The following is a 21,262-nucleotide window of genomic DNA, read 5'->3' on the forward strand; positions in this document are numbered from 1 at the left end:
GTTTTGGAAGATGCTCAGTAATGTGACAGGATACTGGAATGAGTTTCATGAGGTTAGCTGTTAAGATTCCTTGTGTTAACCAAGAAAGCAATTGTAGGGGCATTACCACTAATGATGGATGGATGGGTGGGTGGATAGATGGATGGATGGATGGATGGCTGGGTAGTTGGGTGGATGGATGGATGGGTCGGTGGGTGGGTGTAAAATGGCCTTTTAACATGATCATTAAAAGATAAGTAAGGAATATTAAAATTTTTTGTGTTCACCTGTAATCACTCCATCAATTAAGCTCATTCTGGTTGAGAGCTTTCTCAAAACCTGCCCAGAGGACAATGGGAGAATGGTTTTCTGGGACCAACATAGTATCAGTCCATTGACCTATCTGCTTCTCCACTGAAGGCCCCCATGGAGGCCATTAGTCATCTCTGGAATGAGACTCACTGATGTAAGATACACTGAGGCTTTCTTTCAAAGCCTGTTCCATAGACTGACTGTGTGCCTTAGCCACAGTTTCACTCTTCTACAGACCCAGTGAATTAGGTGAGCCTGAGCATTTTTCTGAGTATTCAATACTCCAGGCTGGGGAGCAAATTAATAACAGAGAACTCTTTGTGGACATATGCAGCCAGTGTTCTCAGGTTCTCTCCCTCTCTAAGGCCACAGAAGTGAAATAAAATGGCCAGAATTGCCAGAGGATTTTTATCTCCTGTGAACGACAAAAGAACTCGACTGACCCCCCCCCCAGAAATTGACATTGTCTATGAGAGTAAATGAAAGTGCCATTAACACCCGCTGAGGCCCATAGGAAGCTGTTCTGCCAAAAGAAACATCCATTTTAAAAAGAAGCACATTCGAAAAGAAAACGACAAGATCTGAAATTAAAGATCAAATGAGTAGGGATGATCTTCATAGAAAATCCATCCAGAGAAGAAATATGAACTAAAGCAAACAGGCAACAATACAGCAGCATATGCACTATTGAAAAAGAATCCAACTCTCTTCAAGTCAGCAGAAAAGGACGTTCTCGAGGGGACAGTTGGAAGATGGTAGGAGGCTACAGAGCAGGGCTGAAGCACTTCAAACAGCATGCTGAACCAAACAAACATAACCTTCGCTTCCTTTTACCAAAACATACGTAGAGCTGCTGATTTCAGAAGTTCTTTGAAAGTACCTTTGCAGAACTAGCTGGAAGATCTTAACAGCAGAGCTTCCCAAAGGGAGAAATTTTCAAAGGCTTAGGAAGTCGACCCCCCACCCCAGCAACAACAAAATCAGTCTGCCACAACTGGGATGGGAAGAAGAATGGATAAAAAGAATAAGGAAAAAGCAGTGGAAAACAAAGGGGAAAGCGAGGGACGAGGTGGGGAGACAGAGTTAAGTTAGCAGCTGGAAACTAGCCTTGGGCATTTAAAGTACTTCCAACATATTGATAAAACACACTGGATCTTCATAGTCTTAATATAGTTGTCATTTCTCTTTATTAATAAAAGAAGGTAGGCTCATGTCTCACGTTAGCAAGTTAGTACTTTAAAAAAATTATTGGTGTATAGTTGATTTACAGTGTTGTGTTAGTTTCAAGAGTACAGCAAAGTGAATTAGTTACGCATATATGTATTTCCACTCTTTTTTAGATTCTTTTCCCATAGAGGTCATTGCAGGGTACTGAGTAAACTTCCATGTGCTATGTAGTAGGTCCTTGTGGGTTATCTGTTTTATATACAGTAGCATGTGTATGTCAGTCCCAATCTCCCAGTTTATACCTTCCCTGCTGTTTCCCCTCTGGTAACAACCACAGGTTTGTTTTCCACATTTGTAGCTCTATTTCTGTTTTGTAAATAAGTTCACTGGTACCATTTTTTTTTTTTTTTTTTAGATTCCACATATAAGCGATATCATGTGATATCTGTCCTCCTCCATCTGACTTAACTCAGTATGACAATTTCTAGGTCCATCCACGTTGCAGCACATGGCATTATTTCATTCTTTCAAATTACTACTTTTAAAATATCAACTTCCATTCAAGCCAAAAACTCTAGCCACTGAGAGTGCAAAAATAATGCAGTGTAAGGTAGAAGTCCCCCAACTCATGTGAGATGAATTTTGCTCCATGGCTGTGTGAAAGCTAGCACACGGTCTTATCCATTCAGAGGCCAAGCTGCTTTTCCTGGATATCAGCCACATAGTCATGGCAGACCCCTGCTGAGGTTCAGAATATGTCCAGTACTGTGCTAGAGGCCTCGCCTGTGCTGGCAGTTTGCAGGTCACTCGGCTCATGCAACCAGGGCGAGGTCCCTGCCTCCTCCACTGGTCGGTTTCAACCCTTCCTCTCTGCTTCCCCTTCTCCTTCCCTCTTTTTCTGTAGTTCGTTCCCTCCTTCTTTCCCTCTGTCTCTCCTTGCTCTTCTTGCCTCTATCTCTCTCCAAATATATGAAGAAGGAAACAGTCTAAGAACTGGGGGGAAAAGGAAGCAGTTTCAGTGTTGGCACTGGACGCTTTGTCGGTTGGTGTGAAGCAGGCACAGGCGGGGCTGGCACAGTGGCTGCTGGGCGTGGGCGCTGGTGCACCAGCCTCGTCCGCTCTGCAAGGCGCTGCCAGGACTGCGCTGGGGGAGCACTCTGCAGGGCGGGGGCAGCTCCAGCTAGCGGCCCGTCTGCTCCGTGGGAAGATTACGTCTCACTTCCCAGGGGTGGGTGTGAGGAAACTAAATGAAAAGGCAAAACTGCCGCTGCCTCCTTGCAGAGGATGGGTGGCGGGTGTTTTCCATGGACATTTCCACAGGAGGCAGGAGGCACCCGGTTGGTTTTGCAGGGTATTCTCCTTTGCGCGTGCCTCCTGAGCACAGCAAAGACAATCCGTCCCAGACAGTATCAGTTGCTCTGTTTCCACAAGTACTCAGTTCAGTCACTCAGTTGTGTCTAACTCTTTGAGACTGCGTGGACTGCAGCACACCTGGCTTCCCTGTCCATCACCAACTCTGAGTTTGCTCAAACTCATATCCATCAAATTGGTGATGCCATCCAACCATCTCATCCACTGTGGTCCCCTTCTCCTCCTGCCTTCAGTCTTTCCCAGCATCAGGGTCTTTTCCACAGAGTCAGTTCTTCTTACCAGGTGGCCAAAGTATTGGAGCTTCAGCTTCAGCATCAGTCCTTCCAATGGATATTCAGGACTGATTTCCTTTAGGATGGACTGGTTGGATCTCCTTGCAGTCCAAGGGACTCACAAGAGTCTTCTCCAACACCACAGTTAAAAAATCATCAGTTCTTAAGTGCTCAGCTTTCTTTGTAGTCCAACTCTCACATCCATACATGACTACTGGAAAAACCATAGCTTTGACTAGATGGACCTTTGTTTCAAAGGAATGTCTCTTCTTTTTAATTTGCTGTCCAGGTTGCTCATAACTTTCCTTCCATGGAGTAAGCGTCTTTTAATTTCATGGCTGCAGTCACCATCTGCAGTGATTTCAGAGCCCGAGAAAATAAAGTCTGTCACTGTTCATTGTTTCCCCATCTATATGCCATGAAGTGATGGGACCAGATGCCATGATCTTAGTTTTCTTAATGTTGAGTTTTAAGCCAGCTTTTTCGCTCTCTTTTTTCACTTTCATCAAGAGGCTCTTTAGTTCTTTTTCACTTTCTGCCATAAAGGTGGTGTCATCTGCATATCTGAGGTTATAGATATTTTTCCCGGCAATCTTGATTCCAGCTAATATTTATCCCTCTTTATTTTCTCCCACCCTTCTCACTCCTTTGGTTTTTTCTTGGCCAGCCCCTTAGCCAGTGGGGTTTCTCAGAATTTCTTTCTCAACCCACTTGCGTCCAGGTGTGGTCTGGTCTGGTCTGGTGTGCTCCATGAATTCTGCCCCCACTCCTTGACAGTAGCGCCTGAGTCTTTATAGTCAGCCCCTGCTTCTTTCCTGAAGATTAGGTTCATATTCTCTTGCTTCCTGGGCATCTTTATCCACACTTTGAAAAAAAAAAAAAAAAAAAACAAATTTTTTTTTTTTTTTTCCCATTGCTACTTGGGCATCTTTATCAACACTTTTTTTAAAAATTTTTTGATCATGCTGCATGGCATGTGGGATCTTAGATCTCTGACCAGGGATTGAACCCAGGCCCCCTGCATTGGAAGCACCAAGTGTTAACCACTAAACTTCCAGGGAAGTCCCATCTCCACCTTGAATACAGAAGTTCCCTAACTTGGATTCTACTCACTTTGTCACAAACATCTTTCCTTTCACAATCCTCACCTTGGTTACTGGCATTCCCCCATGTTCCAAGTTGGAAATAAGAAACCATTGACTCTTTGCTTTCTGTTCATACATTCGGTTAACTGGAAAGGGCGTAGATTCCGTCCTGGTGTGTCACTCACCTTACCCTCTTCTCTTGTACAAGCCGGCTGACTGGAGCCTGTCATGCCCTGTCCACCAGCTTGTGGGTGTTGTTCTCAGATCCTCCAGGCATGCTCGTATGTCCTCCCCTTTGCACAGTGAGCTGCATGTTCATGGGATGTACTTCTTAGCTCTTCTCTAGGTGGAGACATTCTAGTCATTCCTCTCTGGCTCTGTTCTATTATCACTTCTCCTAAGACTCTCCCCTCATTGATTCTGGCTAAATTTCTTTCTCCCCTACTCCATGCTAACACTTGGCTCATAATGTTCATACTTCTCGTCTTCTTTTTCTCAGTAATTGCACGCACAGGTGTTTCCCATACTAGATGGACTGTGATTCTCTTCAAGGATAGAAGCATCACCACGTCACTGTGCCTGTCAGGCCCCCTGCATCACGTGGGGATGAGCCGGCATTCAAGGCTGTCTGTGCCCAGGCTCTGCTACCTGGGGAGGGTCTGGGGTGGAAGCCTGGTGAGGTGCCCAGGAAACAAACTTTAAAGAAGCACTTTCTCTCAGGGTTGTGTAGATGTCAGTTCTGCACCTGGGTGAGCACCCTGAGACGGAGTGCCTCCCTAAGAATGAGAGACCTACAGCCTCACTTTCCTCACTCTAGTTACCACCCCTGCTGCTAAGTTTCCTCTCTGGGAGCTGATTTCTGGTCAGCTACTTGGGTATATTTCAATAAAGGGATCCTAGAACTGGCATCCCAAGCTCAGATGCCTCTAGGGTCAGCCAAGAAGGAAACTCAAAGGAGGAGAGTGGGCTGCAAAGCTGGTAGCTGTCTTAAGGACAAGTGGCTCATCTAAAGTTGGCCGCCAGGATCAAGCCCTGGGTAACTGTGTTTCTCTTCCTTCCATCCATCCTTCCATATATTTTCTATAACTCTTTTTTTTTTTTTTGAGTGACTGCTATGTACCAGGTCTTCTTAATGTTGAGATTGGAAAATAAATAAAAGGAATAAAAATATTTGCTCTCATGAAGCTATTATTGGAATAGTAGGGAGACAGACACTAGATGGATATGTAAATAAAAGATAAGACATATCAGATGGCCTGTGGAAATGATGGGAGAAAAATAAAATAGCACAGGAGGATTAGGAATACTGCGGAAGGTTAGGGGAGTGAATGGGAGAGTTGCTCAGCTCCATACTTGTCTTAATCGCTCTGAACCATTACTTTTTTTTTTCCCCCAGCTTTCCACATTGTCTGGGTCATCACCAAGATCTTTCTAAAGCATGAGATCCCATCTTTCTTATACAACTAGTAACTTTTCTTTGCCTAGATGTACAAATCTCTTTTAACTAAAGATGATTTTCTCCAAAGAGAAGTAATAAGACATTTTTTTCTAGGAAATATCCTGATTTTAAAATATTGATAACTAAATCAGTTAAAACCTCTGCATGACTCAGAGGAAATCTGTCCATAGACTCCACAGTCCATCAAGTCATTGACCTATGAGTTAGAATGTGGTGCCTCCAACCCCTATAAAACCTGCATAATTCTAAGAGTAGAAGCCTTTGAATAATAGAGAATATGGGTACATTTTTCACAAATAATAATATATACATTTTTCACAAATAAGAAATATGGTTTTTTTCGATTAAGTCATTCATGTTGCAATGTGAAAACTCTGGCCTTAGTACTGGAGCTTCCCTCATGCCTCAGATGGTAAAGAATCTGCCTGCAATGCAGGAGACCCAAGTTCAATCCCTGGGTCGGGAAGATCCCCTGGAGAAGGGAATGACAATCCATTCAGGTATTCTCGCCTGGAAAACTCCATGGGCAGAGGAGCCTGGTGGGCTACAGTTCCTGGGATCACAGAGTCGGACTAATACTTTTCACTTTAGTTGGGGGCTGTGACCAGACAGGCTGATGGCCACTGCACTCACCCTCCCCCTATCTCCAACAGAGAAGGTTGATCCTAGGGAGACACTGACTCCCCAAGACCACCTGGACATTAGTGACAGAGTTGGACTAAAATCCAATCTAGTTCTGTATTCTTTTTTGAGCTCCAGTCTGGTTCAAACTGGACCCTAGGATTTTAGTGAACAGGCAAAGTATATAACCCATCCATAGTGGAATGGGTAAATAAATCATGAAGCATGCATTCTATGGGTCTGATTCTATTTCTCTATCAACAATAGCAACAAAAACAAGACATGTGACTATACACATAGATCTGTGCAAATATGCAGAAAGATGTTTGAAAGAATTTCAGCCAATCTGGTAATACTGTTACCTCCAGGGAGGGCATGAGAACCAGGGCAGGGTAGTGAAAGGGGATTCTAATCTTGTGTCTGTTTTAAAGTTTCATTATACAAATATGTGTGTAAATTAGTTTGCATAAGTGAAAACATTTTTTAAGAAAAATAAAATGGTAAAGAAGCACCAGTAATCTCCAGAACACAATATGAAACTCAGACAAACATATTGTCTCATATACAATAACAGAGACACACTTGCTAAGATGGGGGATTTCTGGGAACTAACTGGGTCCAAACCAGTCTAGAACCCAGAGAAACAAGTATGTCATTTCAGTTTGTGTTACAGAAATGGACTGGCAAAGAACTTGAGTATAATGCTTTCCACAATTAAATGTGAGCAGGGGAATCAGGACAATGATTTACCAGCCCTCCCAAACCCAGAGCCTGTCAGGGAACACAGCTCCTTTGCTAACCTAGTAGGCCATATTGTTAGCAGACGTTGTATCCGATAGAAGATCTATGTTTAAACTCTAAGATGCAATGGGGAAAAAAAGAAACACAGCATATGGAACTGTTTCTACACCACATCAAGTCAACAGAGACAATATTTTTAAAATAACCAGGAGAATTCTCCAGGATGTTTCTTTTTATCTGTGCCTTCTCTGCATTGCCATTTTGACTGATTCTGATTCTGATACAAGTGAGTTATTGCAAAATATAAGACATTGAGGGCTGGTCTCAGGTGCTGATGAGTTGTCTGATTTCTCTTATGGGGGGCTTGCCGCTTAGGAGAACGTTTCCTGTGTGTGGCATCCCCCCAATTCCGACCAGGGGACCAGCTCTGTTTCAGAAGGCAGTAGTAGAACAGAGGTGACCTCATCCCATACTTCCTGTGTCCACAGGAGCCAGAAGTCTGCCCGGTCTTCTGGGATGACCCAGGAAAAAGCCCCAGTTATGTCTGTGGTGCTCACATGAGCAGATCTGCTTGCTTTAATAAAAGCAGATTTTACTTTTCATAAAGGGCTACCAGGCTGAGCTAGAGACTGAATGGGAAGCACACTCCCATCCCACTCTTACCCCTCCTGAAAAACAAACAAACAACTCTTATTTTTGAGATTAAAAAGATTAAAAAAAAAAAGATTTTGAGAAGATCAAATTTATTCCTCCTGGACTATTATTTTGTGGTTGTTGAGTTGCTCAGTCATGTCCAACTCTTTGTGACCCCATGGACTGCAGCACGCCAGGCTTCCCTGTCCTTCACCACCTCTCAGAGTTTGCTCAAACTTATGTCCATTGAATTGATGATGCCATCCAACCATCTCATCCTCTGTCATCCCCTTCTCCTCCTGCCCTCAATCTTTCCCAGCATCAATGAATCCATTCTTCACATGAGATAACCAAATTATGGGAGCTTCAGCATCAGTCCTTCCAATGAATATTCAGGGTTGATTTCCTTTAGGATAGATTTGTTTTGATCTCCTTGTCCAACGGACTCTCAAAAGTCTTCTCCAGCTCCACAGTTTGAAACCATCAGTTCTTCTCTGCTCAGCCTTCTTTATGAATTATGCTTTAGTTACCTGTCACTGGGAGTGACACATGGTGTCAGGGAGACAAAATGCCACTCCTTTTGAAAGACAAAATGCCACTCCTTCTTTTGAATCTTGCAAAGGAGGTTAGTATTTAATGGCAGCTGTCGTAGGTGGAGATTCCTTCAGCATCAGAGGGGGCCAGTGCATTGACCCCATTTAGGACCAGGCAGCCTCATGTGTTTATATTCTTAAGCCTAGCACGTGCTGCATTCTCAGGGAGGCTGAACTAGCCCAATTTCTTGTCTGTAGCCGCCACGTGTGTGCGTGCTGCGGGCGTCAGGTGAGCTGGTCCGCAGTGAATCCTCCTTGTACTGAACGCAGGGCAAAGTGTGGGAGATTGTTACTCAGCTTTGAAGCTTTGTGTCTCCCTCTTTGGAGTGGATCAAAGGCCTTTTTTTCCCTCTCTTTCCAGAATTCATATAAAGTCTTAATACAGTGCCCTCCTCATGATGTGTTTCCTCTGGTCCCACAACGCCCCTCTCCACCAGCTCGGAACCCTGCGGGGGTGCCAGCACTCTCATCATTAGGGTTTCTGCCCCTCCTCCTTGCTCTTGCCGGTGGTCATTTTTGGAGCCCCCCTGGAAAGTGTCAGCCTCAGCCTCTAGTACTGGCTCTTTGAAGGGTTCTGCAGCCTCCTTTTTAGGTAGTAAAACAAAGACTATTCGTTTTCTTTTTCTTTTCTTGGAGCTCACCTCCAGAAAGGGAAAAAGAAAAAGAAAGGGGAGTTTGGATTGGAGAGAAAAAACTGTTGTGAGTAAAACCAGTGAAACTGGCATCCCAAGTTGCTGTGAAAGCTATTGTGAGTGTGAACGAGGCTTTTTAGCGCCTCCCCAAAGCTGAAGGACAGTTTCTGGGACCACTCAGAATTTGTCTGTCTTCTGAAACTGATGCTGTAGTAGCCACGATGCAGGAGACAATGCTACAGCGGCTCTTGTTGGGCCGAACTGTGAGGCTGATCCCCCACCTGCTTGGCAGGCAGTACAGTGAGAATCCAGACTACAGCTTTACAGGCCGGGTTCTGCTGCCAACCCACCCTCCTCAGATCCCCCACACAACCCCTGTGTACCTATTTTGCACAACAGAGAACTTGCAAAATAGGTATGCTGCCACTCCACACAAACATTTGAGTTAAATTCAAACCTTAAAGGCTTAAGGCAACTAGTTTTTAGAAAACAGAGGAGCTTATAGATGGTAATTTAGACAATTAATGCAGAAACACCATCTGCTAAACCTCCGATCTGCGAAGACTCTGGGGTCTGCGGGGAGCGCAGGCGGCATGTGGAGCCAACTCCATCTGCTTCAGCTGGATCCCTGGGAATCTTTCTCACTGAAAGATGGGCGATCGGGGTCACACTGGTCCACTTCCTGTAAGTCCATCCCCAGCCTTGAACAAATGCTTTTCAAGAGAACTTCTGTCCCACCCTGGTTTTCTCACTCGAATCCCTGTTGTCACCCTGGGAACGGCGGTAGTGGTTGGTGCTGATTGTCTGCAGACCCTCAGATTATTTACTTAGCAAACATTTCCTGAGCATAAACCAGTTGTCAATCCTTGAAGGGGTGTAAATGTGAACATTAAGGTGACCTGCTTTTAAGACAGGAGTGTAGTTCAGGAGAGGGATCAGGTTGGCATGTTAAGAAGGGTATGATGGCCATGGAACTTTGGAGAAGACAGTTTTCTTATCCTGTGTTTATATAGCAAACAGTTATCTCTGCCCCTACCTTCTGGTGCTTCCCAGGTGGTGCTAGTGGTAAAGAATTTGCTTGCCAGTGCAGAAGATGCAGGAGTCTCGGGTTTGATCCTTGGGTTGAGAAGATCCCCTGCAGCAGGGCATGGCAACCCACTTCAGTATTCTTACCTGAAGAATCCCATGGACAGAGGAGCCTGGTGGGCTGTATTCCATAGGGTCACTAAGCGACTTAGTACACGTGCACGCCTACGTCCTACTGTCAAGCCATGTTCTACTTTCCAGCTCTTCTTACTGCATTTAGATCACTCCAGTGGCTCCTCTTGTTCCCACTGGTGATAGCAGATGAGCCTTACAGCAGAATTCTCTGTCATATCTTCCCCAGGACCTCAGAGCCTCATTGGGATGTCCCTCCCTCCTGTTCAAATCACACCAAGGAGGGAGCCCACAGACTTACAAACCTAAGTCCATTGTGACTGCTGCTGTCCTTGTGGCTGTTTACATTTTTATTGGAAGCAAAAGGGCTGCATCAAATCACATTGAAGATGACAGTATGATAACAGTTGAGCGTTAACCATGTGTCAGGTACGGCATTCACATCTTTCTATGCTCGTGATTTCATGTCATCATCCCAGCAAGCCTGGGATCTAGGCCTTGCTGTCCCTGTTTTACATGGAAGGAAACTGAGGCACGGGGGTCGGTGGGAACGGGAAGGACCAGCTGACTTGCAGCCAAGTCCATGCTGTCAATGTCCGTGAGACACAGCCTCCCAGTACAGAGCCCACACGAGGACTGGCCAGGACCTCGCTGGTTTTTTGCTCAGCAAGACCTTCTCAACAGGCAAGCGGATTCTCCTTCATGAGAACAGCTAGAAATGTCAGCATGTTTTCTCTCCTCCCCTGAGAGGATGCCATGCTTTTTTCTGGAGTCAACTTGTCTTCCTCTTTCTGCTCGACTTGGGCCAAGGCATCTGTGAGGCCGTGTTCCTTTCCTCCCCACAGTGGTCTGGACCTCAATTCCAGTCCGGGTTTAACAAGCAGGAGTTCACCTCCTTAGCGAAGCTTGGAGCAGACCTGGACATGCTTGGAATGGGCCTGCTGCCAATTTTCACTGTGCTCAGCTTCTTCAGAGCCGACTCAGCACAGCGATTCATGTGCGGTACTCAGCAGAGTACTCTCGCCTGGGGCATGTGCAGCAGGCCACATTTGTTTGTATCAATAATCCTACTCTAACCTCATGAACAGGAACCCGTGGGCGTAATGACCATAGTGCCTTTTTCATATTTATTCCCCCATCATCACAGTAGCCTTTGTGAGACCTGGATGGATAAGCAGAGAGTCAGCAAAGGGAGCTAGAAAAGGTGATTTCCAGTGGTAGAAAACCAGAGGGAAATGGGCCCCAGACTGGGAGCTTCATGAGAGAGGGACTCCATTCCCAAGCTCTGGGAACAAGTCAGGCGTGGGATACAAATTGAGTGGACAGGTAAGGGAAAAGTATTAACTCAACGTAGTCTTGGAAAGAAATAGAACCTGCGTGGAGACAAGATTGGAGGTCTAGATGGCCCCCGTTCCTATTCACCAAGCACCTCTCATTTTCACTTTTGATTCTATTTCATATGAGTTGTCATATGATTTCTGTGTGCTGAAGCATTAACTTACATACAGATATTCAGAAAAGATGACAAAAATTTAAGCTTTCCTCTGATATGTGTTTTGTAAAAATGAAGATGACCAGTGGGAAGCTCCCGACCTTAGAGCCTGTCTTTCTGTCACTTCAGACCACAACTGTACATACTCTGATATTTGGGCCAAGGCTGAGCTCTTGACCACCATTTCTTTCTTAACATATGTTTGGAAGTTCCTTACTGCCTTGTCTGACATACGTAACAGACACGGAGCTTTCTCCAGCCAGCCTGATGTTGTATCTCAGCTTCCCTTGGAAGTTGTGAGTTCTTCCTTGAGATATCAGCAGAACATCCTTCATTTGTTCAAACCCTCCGTGTGTAATTTTCTCAGGATAGCAGATTTTCCTTCCCTGAATAATTCTGTGTTCAGTATGTGGTGGGTATTTATGTGGTGTGTGTGTGTTGGTGGGGGGGCAGTGTGTACATACAGACAGGTGTGTGTGTGTGTATATACACATTAAGATATATTTTGCACGGAGGCCATTAAGATGAATTCTTCATTGAGGATTCCCAGAGACAGCTCTGACCCCAGGTCACTCACCAGCATGCCAGTCCACCAGTTTGCTAACCCTTATCCAACAGTCCATGGGGTCGCTAAGAGTCGGACACGACTGAGCGACTTCACTTTCACTTTTCACTTTCATGCATTGAAGAAGGAAATGGCAACCCATTCCAGTATTCTTACCTGGAGAATCCCAGGGATGACAGAGCCTGGTGGGCTGCTGTCTATGGGGTCACACAGAGTTGGACACGACTGAAGCGACTTAGCAGCAGCAGCAGCAACATCCAACAACTCACTCCCATCAGAAAACCGCAGCTGAATTTGTTATCTGGCACCTCGCCTTCTCCACGGCCGAACGACACGCCACCCTGGAAGAGTTACTCCCACGTCTGGTTGTTGAGTGGTGTGTATCCTGGGTTCTGCTCTAGGAGTCAGAATGGATTCGGGTATGAGGCATATGTGGGTACCCGTACTTCAGTGTTTACATTTTCATGGAGAAGACAGGCTTTTCCTCTCCCCTCAAAAAAAATAAAAAATCCAAGTAAATAAGAATATCTGTGATATTGCAAAAGGATCAACAAAATCCTGCCTCATATGAAATTCTTGACATCTCTCAGTTTATTCTTAATTCTGTAAGCTCTAAAATCAACCTTCATGCTCTAAAGAGTACCTCCAAATCCTTGCTCTATCCTCTCTCAGAAATCCATGAAGTTGGATCCCACATTTGTCATTAATGAAGGGTTCCAAGAACTGCTTTTCTCTTCACACGCTGTGCTCACTGGGAACATGATGACTCGCCTTAAGTTGGCAGAGCCGCGTGCGATGGTGAGTCTTCTTGCAGACCTTATCGAGAGCCAGTAACCACACATCTCCTAAGTGTAAATATGCAGGCGAGGTCACAGGCCTGAGATGCAGAGCCACGTGAAAGTGTTAAAATAAAATAAGTTTGACAGCACCACTTCATCAGAAAGAGGCAGTGAATTCGATGTTACAAAATGCTTGTAAGCCTAGGGAGCGAGGTGCTCAAAGACAATTACTGACTAAACATTTCATTAATGAAATAATGATTAATTATAATGACTAATTAAAATGCAGGATTATGCTGTTGGTTTTGAGCATTAACAGGAGTAATGACATTACCATTTTTAATGGAATTCCAGGAACGAAAATTATAACAAGTCACTGAAAAGATAGGGTTTGCAAGTGTGATTAGGAGTTATTGTGAAACCCAGGGGCATGGAATTTTCCCTGCTGGTGAACTTAAGTTAAGTAAGTTTAATGCGGTGTAATTTAATTACTAAGCAGAATTTTCTTCTCAGTGGGAAGAGATACCAGGTTTATGCTTTAAAGAACAAAAGGAGGAACGTAAATAGCTATGGGTAATGATTGGCTACTAGCAGGAAAAAATCAAAGAGCATTTAGCTGTCTTTTTTGCATAATATTTGAGGGTAAATGCATCCTGGCTCAGTTGTAAATTTTATTTAATTAATGCTTGGAGGATTAACAACAAAGTAACTGCTGCAGACAGGGAACGGTAGGGCTGTGTCAAGTGCATCAGGAGAGTGAATTTCCATAGGAAGGACGTCTCCGCTGAATAATTAATGCACGGGGCTTTTCATAAATGTCAGATTCCCACAGGAAGCAGGAACTTGACCCTCAGTAATCAACCACTTAGGAGTCATTAAATAAAAGCATCTTAAACCGTTCGCCTTGGCATGTGAGGTCATCCATAATGCAAGGTGTCCACCTAAACTGCAGGGGGAAACGCCCCACACTGGGCTTCTGGGTGCCTGGGATTACCCTGGTGTGTCTGCTGATTCCTGCCTGGCTCGGCTCTAGTCCTTCCCAGGAGCTCGCATGCTTAGTTGCTTCAGACATGTCTAACTCTTTGCGACCCTAAGGACTGTAGCCCACCAGGCTCCCCTGTCCATGGGAGATTCTCCAGGATCAAACCCGCGCCTCTGACATCTTCTACATTGGCAGGCAGATTCTAATGCCTGCCACCTGGGAAGCCCAACTGTTGGAAGGCCAAGGTCAGTCCACCATCGAGCAAGAAGTCTCGTGTTTGACTCTTCCATAGTGAATGTCAGGAGGGTCAGAGCCTCTGTAGACCTTCTGTACAAGGGTGCCTCCATTTCTGCACTATTGGCTCCTGAGGCCAGATCACCTTCATTGTCAGGGTTTGTCCTGCACATTGCTGGATGTTTCACAGCATCCAGGGTCACCACCCGCTTGAGGTCCATAGGAACTCCCACTAAACCCCCAGAGCTGTGACAATCACTATCTATCCAGACATTGCCAGATGTCCCCTGGGGGCAGGGTCACCCCTGGCTGAGGTCCACTGTTTATGGGACTTACTTACTTCTGTCTTGGAATGGGCATCAGTCAGTGGGAGACAAGGCTCCCCACTGAACTGGGCCAGGAGGCTATGGACACCCATAGTCCCGGTCACGTTCCCATCGCAGCCATCCATGGGACTGAATGTGTCTTTGCTCCTAAATAATATCACTGCCCCTTATGGGTCCAAATGTGGCTGTTACAGCCGTGGCAACGATGCCATTAAAATCAGAACCATTCACTCAGGTGACCCAGGGCTGCCTTATAGTCTTCAGGCAGAAGTGACTGTTGCCTTTCCCTTATGCTTCAAAATGACTGGTGCTATGAGCAACCACCACTATTGTTGTGGATTTATAAGGACTCTAGTAAGTCACTGTTCTATTTTTTTTTCTTTTTTCGACCTCAGATTTGTATTGAGGGGAGGGGAAGGCACAAGGAGCTCACCCATGGAAGATTTTTCTCAAACTGTTTCTAAAGTCTGAAAACAAATCACAGAGGTTTTTTTTTTCTTTTTTTCTTTTATAGATTCGATTTCTTGATTAAAACACACACACACACACTTAATTCTGTCTGGGCCTGCAGGATGCCCACATGCTGACTAAAAAAAGACCCATGAAGCTATTTAGAGAATCGCTTTGTCTACACAAAAGCAGAAGCTGATTTGACTAACGATTCTTCTCCTCTTTGATTTTTGTTTGAAACAAAATGAGCAGTTATTTCTTGGCACCCCAAGCCATTGCCTCCACATTTTATTAAAGAAGGTCTGATGTGTTCAGTGTGGCTGACACAATGAAGCAGAGGGTTCTGGAGATGGGTTGAGTGCAAGTGACACAGTATCAGGACACAACCATTTCACATCCAGAGGCTGAGATTAATCAGTTCCTAGAGATGCTAGAAGGCTCTAATCTTATCCAGTGGCAATAATTCGACTTTTGCCTCTCACTAACTCACACTCTGTCTTGAGGGTAGGCCCTAAAAAGGAATAGTTTCCCCAGTATTCCACTTTTGACATACTCAATCATGTCCAACTCTTTGCAACCCCATGAACTGTAGCCCGCCAGGCTCCTCTGTCCATGGGATTTTCCCGGCAAGGATACTGGAGTGAGTTGCCATTTCCTCCCCAGGAAATCTTCCCGACCCAGGGAAACACTTTAAATTAATCAACCACAGGCGGCTCAGGACTCAGAACCAGGGACTAAAAAGACTACGTGGCTCAAAACCTCACTAAGTCTTATTAATTCAGAGTGGAGAGCTTACATGTGCTAATTACCAAAACTACTAATTAGCTTTAATTATAAGCTTGGAAGGAAGTTGAAATGTGTTGCGTGTGAGAGTGCCATTGACCTTTGCAGTGTACTTTGAGGTGGGGAGGGTGGAGAAGCAGAGAGGAGGTGTTATACAATTCATCAGAGAGCAATTAACTTAGGTCTTCTGATGAATATGCTATAAATGAACATATCCGTACATCTCAGGACATACAGGCATCTTAATAAAGCCTTCCCAGCATCAACTCAGAGTGCCCAGCCGGTCAAGAAAATGCACTCATTCTTTAAGTGATTTCTCATTCTGTCACTGTGACAAACCAAGGGACAGGCCAGGTCCCACCAGATGGATGTATTTACACTGAAGCCATAAGTAAGAAAGGGGCCTGGCTTTGACTGACTTCGGAGGGTCAGTAGCAGGAGCAGTTTGTGTAGACGTTCGACGAAATGCTTAGATACACGCCCCATGCCGACATGCGTTCCCATGGACCTCACCTCAATCTATCTTTGTCACTATCTCTGAGCCCCTGAAGCCAGAAACCACTCAGATGTGACTGGGATCCTCTGTGCTGTTTTTCTTAGGGCCAGACGGCTCTGTATCCACTGTTCCCAGTGGATGCTTTCAAGCATCACCCGTGGAGCCTGTCACACCCCCGATAAATGGAACCCTGCTCGGGCCCCAGGAGCTTTCTCATAGACTCAGGGAGGTGCTCAAAGCAATAGAGCATTTGTTTGCCTCGCAGGAACTTGTAAAGCCCATGTCCCTTAGCCTCCGGATTTGAAGACTCTTTCCTTTGCCTCTAATCTCTCCAAACTGACGTGTCTCTTAGTAACCACCAGAGGGATCCCATATAATGTGATAAAAAGTAAAATCAAGATGGAGGAATCCCAGCTCAGCCAGCCCAGTGTGGGCTTGCCTCAGAGGTTTGGGTCTGTCTCTCTGTAAAAAGGGAAGTCAGCACAAAGGATGAGCAGCAATGGGCAAGACTCTGTCTGGTGACTCAAGGAATTGGATCCCAGAGAGGGAGGAGCAGTGGTGGAGACAGAGGGGTCTGAGGACCAGCCCTTGCCTTAACCAGCAAACAAACCAAACAACCAGACAAATAAATAAAACGAGTCCTGCTCTGTAGAAAGAAAGCCCTTCTTGAGTCAGAGGAACTAGACACTGTGCTCATTTCTGTGTTTAGAGGTCGAAATCCAAATGTAACATGTAAGGGCTAACTTCTTTTCCACCGGTTTTAAAATAGGTTTGAACAGTTGTTTAAAAGAGGGAATCAGGAGTATTCTATATAGTATGCTAGGGCTGCTTGAGCAAATCACCACATGCTGAGTGGTTTGAAACAGCAGGAAGTGATTCTCTTTGAATTTTGGAGGCTAGAAGTCCAAAATCAGGGCATCAGCAGGGCCACGCTCCCCCTGCTCTTGCTGGGGAAGCGTTCTTGCTCTTCTGCCCCTGGCCTCCAGAGGTGACTGGCGCTGCCTGGCCTCTCTTGGCTTACAGCTGCATCACTGCAGTTTCTGCCTCCTTCCCTCTGCGGGCGTCCGTGCGGCTTCAAATCCCCCGCTCTTTATGAGGACACTGGATTCAGGGCCCAGTCTAACCCAGTATGACTTCACGTAACTAAATACATCTCCAAACACCCTATTTCCATATCAAGTCACATGCTGAGGTTTCACAGAGACATGAGTTTTTGGAGACTCTATTCAACCCAGTTACCTGTTCCTTAGCTGATTTTTTTTTAAGCATTGATCGTTTCTTCTGTTACGTGCACCCAAAAGACACAGGACTCAATGGATTAGTTGCATGTGCAACATGGCTTTGTTTATTTCTTCATATTTATTTTTGGCCGTGCTGGGTCCTCACTGCTGTGCCTGGGCTTTCTCTAGTCGCAGAGAGCAGCAACAAAGAGCTAACTCTTTGTTGTGTGTGGGCTTCCAGAGGCCGTGGTTTCTTGTGTTGCTCCCCGGCTCTAGAGCACACGCTCAGTAGGTATGGCACACGAGCTTAGTTGCTCCAGGGCACGTGGGATGTTCCTGGACCAGGAATCAAACTGGTGTCTCTTGCTTTGGCAGGCAGATTCTTAACCACTGGACCACCAGGGAAGTCCCCTTAGCTACTTTTATTCTAAAGAGCTTTTTACCTTGTGATCCTGAACACAAAGCTGGGCTGATGTTCTTGATCTAAAATGATTTCCAGGTCATGGATGAAATCTGTTATCACCACCTGGAAAGTGACCCTTCTGTGATCCCGGTAGATCCTCTCTGATGTTTTAAATCCAGCTTCTCAAACATGTTGTCTGTCCTCCGAACTGTTGGAAGATTTGCATCAGCATTTATAGTGGCCCTTGTGTGTGATGGGGTGTTGGCTCTGAGCAGTTAAGACAATGTTGCTACCCTGCAGTCCCTCTGCAGCTCATTTTATTGCCCTTGCTATCGGGCTTTATAGACGATCTCTGAGCTTATTGGGCCAAATCAGGACACCCAGAAGTCCCTTTTCTGTCCCTGGCTGCACCCACAGCCAGCTGAAACTGCAGATCAACTCCGCAGAAAGCTGTGCATTCAGCTCAGACACCTGAGTGAGAAGATGTTCTGTGATGTGTCAGGCAAATCTGCAGGCAAGTGTCAACAGGACAGCAGGTGGGAGGAGAGCGCCAGGAGAGGGGGCGGGGGAGGATCAGGGTGTCGGGGTGTACAGCCGAGGGTGGCCGCAGGGGCAGGCTCAGGGTGGTGAGGAAGGAGGTGGTGACAAGTCCGGGGGGAGAGAGGGGCTTGTCCAGAAGCCCTGACTAACCATCCTTTCTTACCCACTTGTTGGACCTGAGCCCCCATCACGCAGGCTTCTAGCCTTGGCCTGAAATCAAGGATCACAGAACTCAGACTGACTACACAGAACCCTCTCAGAGCACGCGATTCTCCTGCCATTCTAGATAGAAGGCACACCAGCTTCCCCAGACACTCACGGCCACTTACCGTGTGATTCCATCTGTGTGAAATACCCGGCAGGCAGATGGAGAGACAGAAGCAGAGTCGTGGTTTCCAGGGACTGGAGGGAAGGGCCAGTGGAGGGATTGCTGCTTCATGGCTAAGGGGTTGCCCTTTGGGGTATGCAAACCTTCTGGAACTAGATGGTGGTGATTGTGTCACAGCATTGTGACTGTACTAAGTATCACTGAAGTACACACTTTAAATCGGATAAAGCGGTGAATTTTGTGTTATATGTGCCTGCATGCTCTGTCGCTTCAGCCGTGTCCAACTCTTTGTGACCACATGGACTGTAACCTGCTGGGCTCCTCTGTCCCCGGGGACTCTCCAGGCAAGAACAATGGAGTGGGTTGCCGTGCCCTCCTCAGGGGATCTTCCCGACCCAGGGATCCAACCCTTCGATCCCTTCATCTCCTGCACTACAGGTGGATTCTTCACTACTGAGCCCCCAGTGAAACCCTATGTTATGTGCGTTTCCCCACAATATAAAAGCAAACCAAAACCTTCCTTCCAGTCCACCCACCCGTTCTCTACTTGCCTGGTGAGACCAAACTGAGCTCTTAACTGCTTGTCCATGGGGCCAGCTTTTAAAGGGCCAGCTTTTGTTCCCCTGCCTCTGTAGGCATCATCACACCCGCATATCTCTGCTTTTCCAGACTGCTCACCCTGTTTCCTTCAGTTGTTCATCTCTGAACTCCCTTATCCAGGGTGGGTAACTTCCACTAGATGCACCCCCTTTTCCACCACTTTTCTGAGATGACACTGCCCCTGGAGTTTACTGCTGCTGTGACATGTGGCTGGCATGTGTTATGATGGCATAATCACCTGCTTTGGCCTGGGACTTGTGACATCTGGGTCTCAGCCTGGGTCCTAAATTGAATTCACTGTGCATCCTTCAAAAAGTCAGTCAGACTCTCTGAGCTTCAGTTTCTTCACTTTTAAATTGAAAGGACCTCCAATGTCTTTTCTACTCTCAAACTTCATATCCTGCCACCGTGCTCTGGACCTTATTCCAGCCGATGGCACCCAACAGTGAATTCCTGTTTATTTAGCACTCCTCATCTCCCCCAGCCAGAGCCTAGGATGGTCCAGGGGAGACCTCCGTCCAGGTGCTCTCCGTATCCCCCCACCTGTTTGTGACTATGCCACGGACCTGTCCAGAGGTCTCTCTCCCTTGCCTTTAGATGGCATAGGCGTGTGATCTGCAGCCTGTATTAGATTTTTCTGTTGTTGCTCCAGTGGTGAGTGGGGCCAGGTCTCCAGGAGGACTGCCTCATGTTCCACAGCCACGTCGGGGCCTGCCCGCGGGGACGTCTGTCGTTGGTTAGCCTGCAGTGCTCGAATGAGGCAGCAGTGACTGTGGGTGATGGGAGTGGGGCATGTGGACAGAGGTCACCTTGGTAGGAAATGCCCCCCGGGCATCTAGAAGCTCCACGTTGAAAGTTCTGATGTAGCCATGACCGGTCCAAATAGAGAAAGAACATGGACGGGGGGTGAATTGGGAGATGGGGGTTGACATGTAGAGACTTGACGCTGCGTGTAAACCATAACTAGTGAGAACCTACTGTACAGCCCAGGGCATTCTCCTCAGTGCCCTGAGGGGAACTAAATGGGAAGGAAATCCGAAAGCGAGGGGATATATACATGTGGTTGCTTCACTTTGCTGTATAGTAGAAACTAACAACACTGTAAAGCAAATACACTCCAATAAAAATTACTTTAAAAATATATATGTATAAAGGATCTGCCTTACTGTTCCTGGGAAAGAGAGTCGGCAAAGAGTTGCTCAGTGAGACCAAGATGTATGTGCCTTCTTCCTCAAGGGAGAACCCAGGCATGTGGGATGAGAAGACAGACATATCGACCCTACATTGCTATGCTGTAGAAAACATATGGCCCGTTTTCTACATTTGAACATTTCTTCTAACTTGACCAACCCACAGCATCTCTGCCTGGATTTACAAGTGAGAAAGTTGTGAGTCCCCTCTTGTGGTTTCTATGATTCCCTTCTTTCCCCAAAAACATCAAAGGCAAGGGTATCATCTGGTGTGATGGTCACTATGCAGGATGCTTTTAAGGTCCTTCCCTGCTCAGGGATGCAGAATCTTTCAGGAATATAGTCACACCAGTGAAGAACATCCACATCTTGCCTGATGCCAGGCTGCTCATTGGAAATGCTCAGAGACCTCACCCTGACAATCGGTCCCCGGGTACATGCATCACTACTGAGGATCTGCGTGTTCTGAATTGTCAGATTCCTTGTTCCTCCTTTCATTCTGATATTCTTTTTCTTCTTTAAAAAAAAAAAAATCTTTTGTTTGAGCTGCTCTTTGCTGAAGCAAATAGGGAGTTATTATGTGGCGGTCTCCCGGAGGCTGTTTTGTTCAGGCTTGGTTGTCGGAGGCAACCAGTGAAAAGAAACTTGGGGAACAAAGCCCCCTGAGCTTCATTGGGTCACCTTTGATAGCTTGAAAAGGTCACAAAGTTCTTTACTTAGCGGGGGTCTCCAGAGGACTTTGCCAAGTGATGAGTGAGATACAGATGCTCTGTAAAAGCCCGACATCCTTCCACCTTTGTTCACATGCAAAGTGTTTTCTTAGAAAGGGGAGGCTGTCTGCCTTCGCACAC

At 46.1% G+C, this 21,262-nt stretch overlaps 1 protein-coding gene and 1 long non-coding RNA gene across 20 annotated transcripts in view; one reads left to right on the forward strand and one right to left on the reverse strand.

Annotated features, from left to right (window-relative positions):
* Window positions 1–21,262, forward strand: part of FHIT (fragile histidine triad diadenosine triphosphatase) — a 1,472,927-nt gene that overhangs the window by 1,364,188 nt on the left and 87,477 nt on the right. The window lies entirely within an intron of this gene.
* On the reverse strand, window positions 16,809–19,380 carry LOC110124663 (uncharacterized). The gene is made up of 4 exons (XR_002309837.2): window positions 19,300–19,380; window positions 18,623–18,773; window positions 17,794–17,961; window positions 16,809–17,686 (listed from the first exon to the last, which is right to left on the reverse strand). It is a non-coding gene; the product is annotated as an uncharacterized lncRNA (long non-coding RNA).

The sequence above is a fragment of the Odocoileus virginianus genome, chromosome 26 (genome assembly GCF_023699985.2).
Source record: "Odocoileus virginianus isolate 20LAN1187 ecotype Illinois chromosome 26, Ovbor_1.2, whole genome shotgun sequence".
In the NCBI taxonomy this organism is placed as follows: Eukaryota; Metazoa; Chordata; class Mammalia; order Artiodactyla; family Cervidae; genus Odocoileus; species Odocoileus virginianus.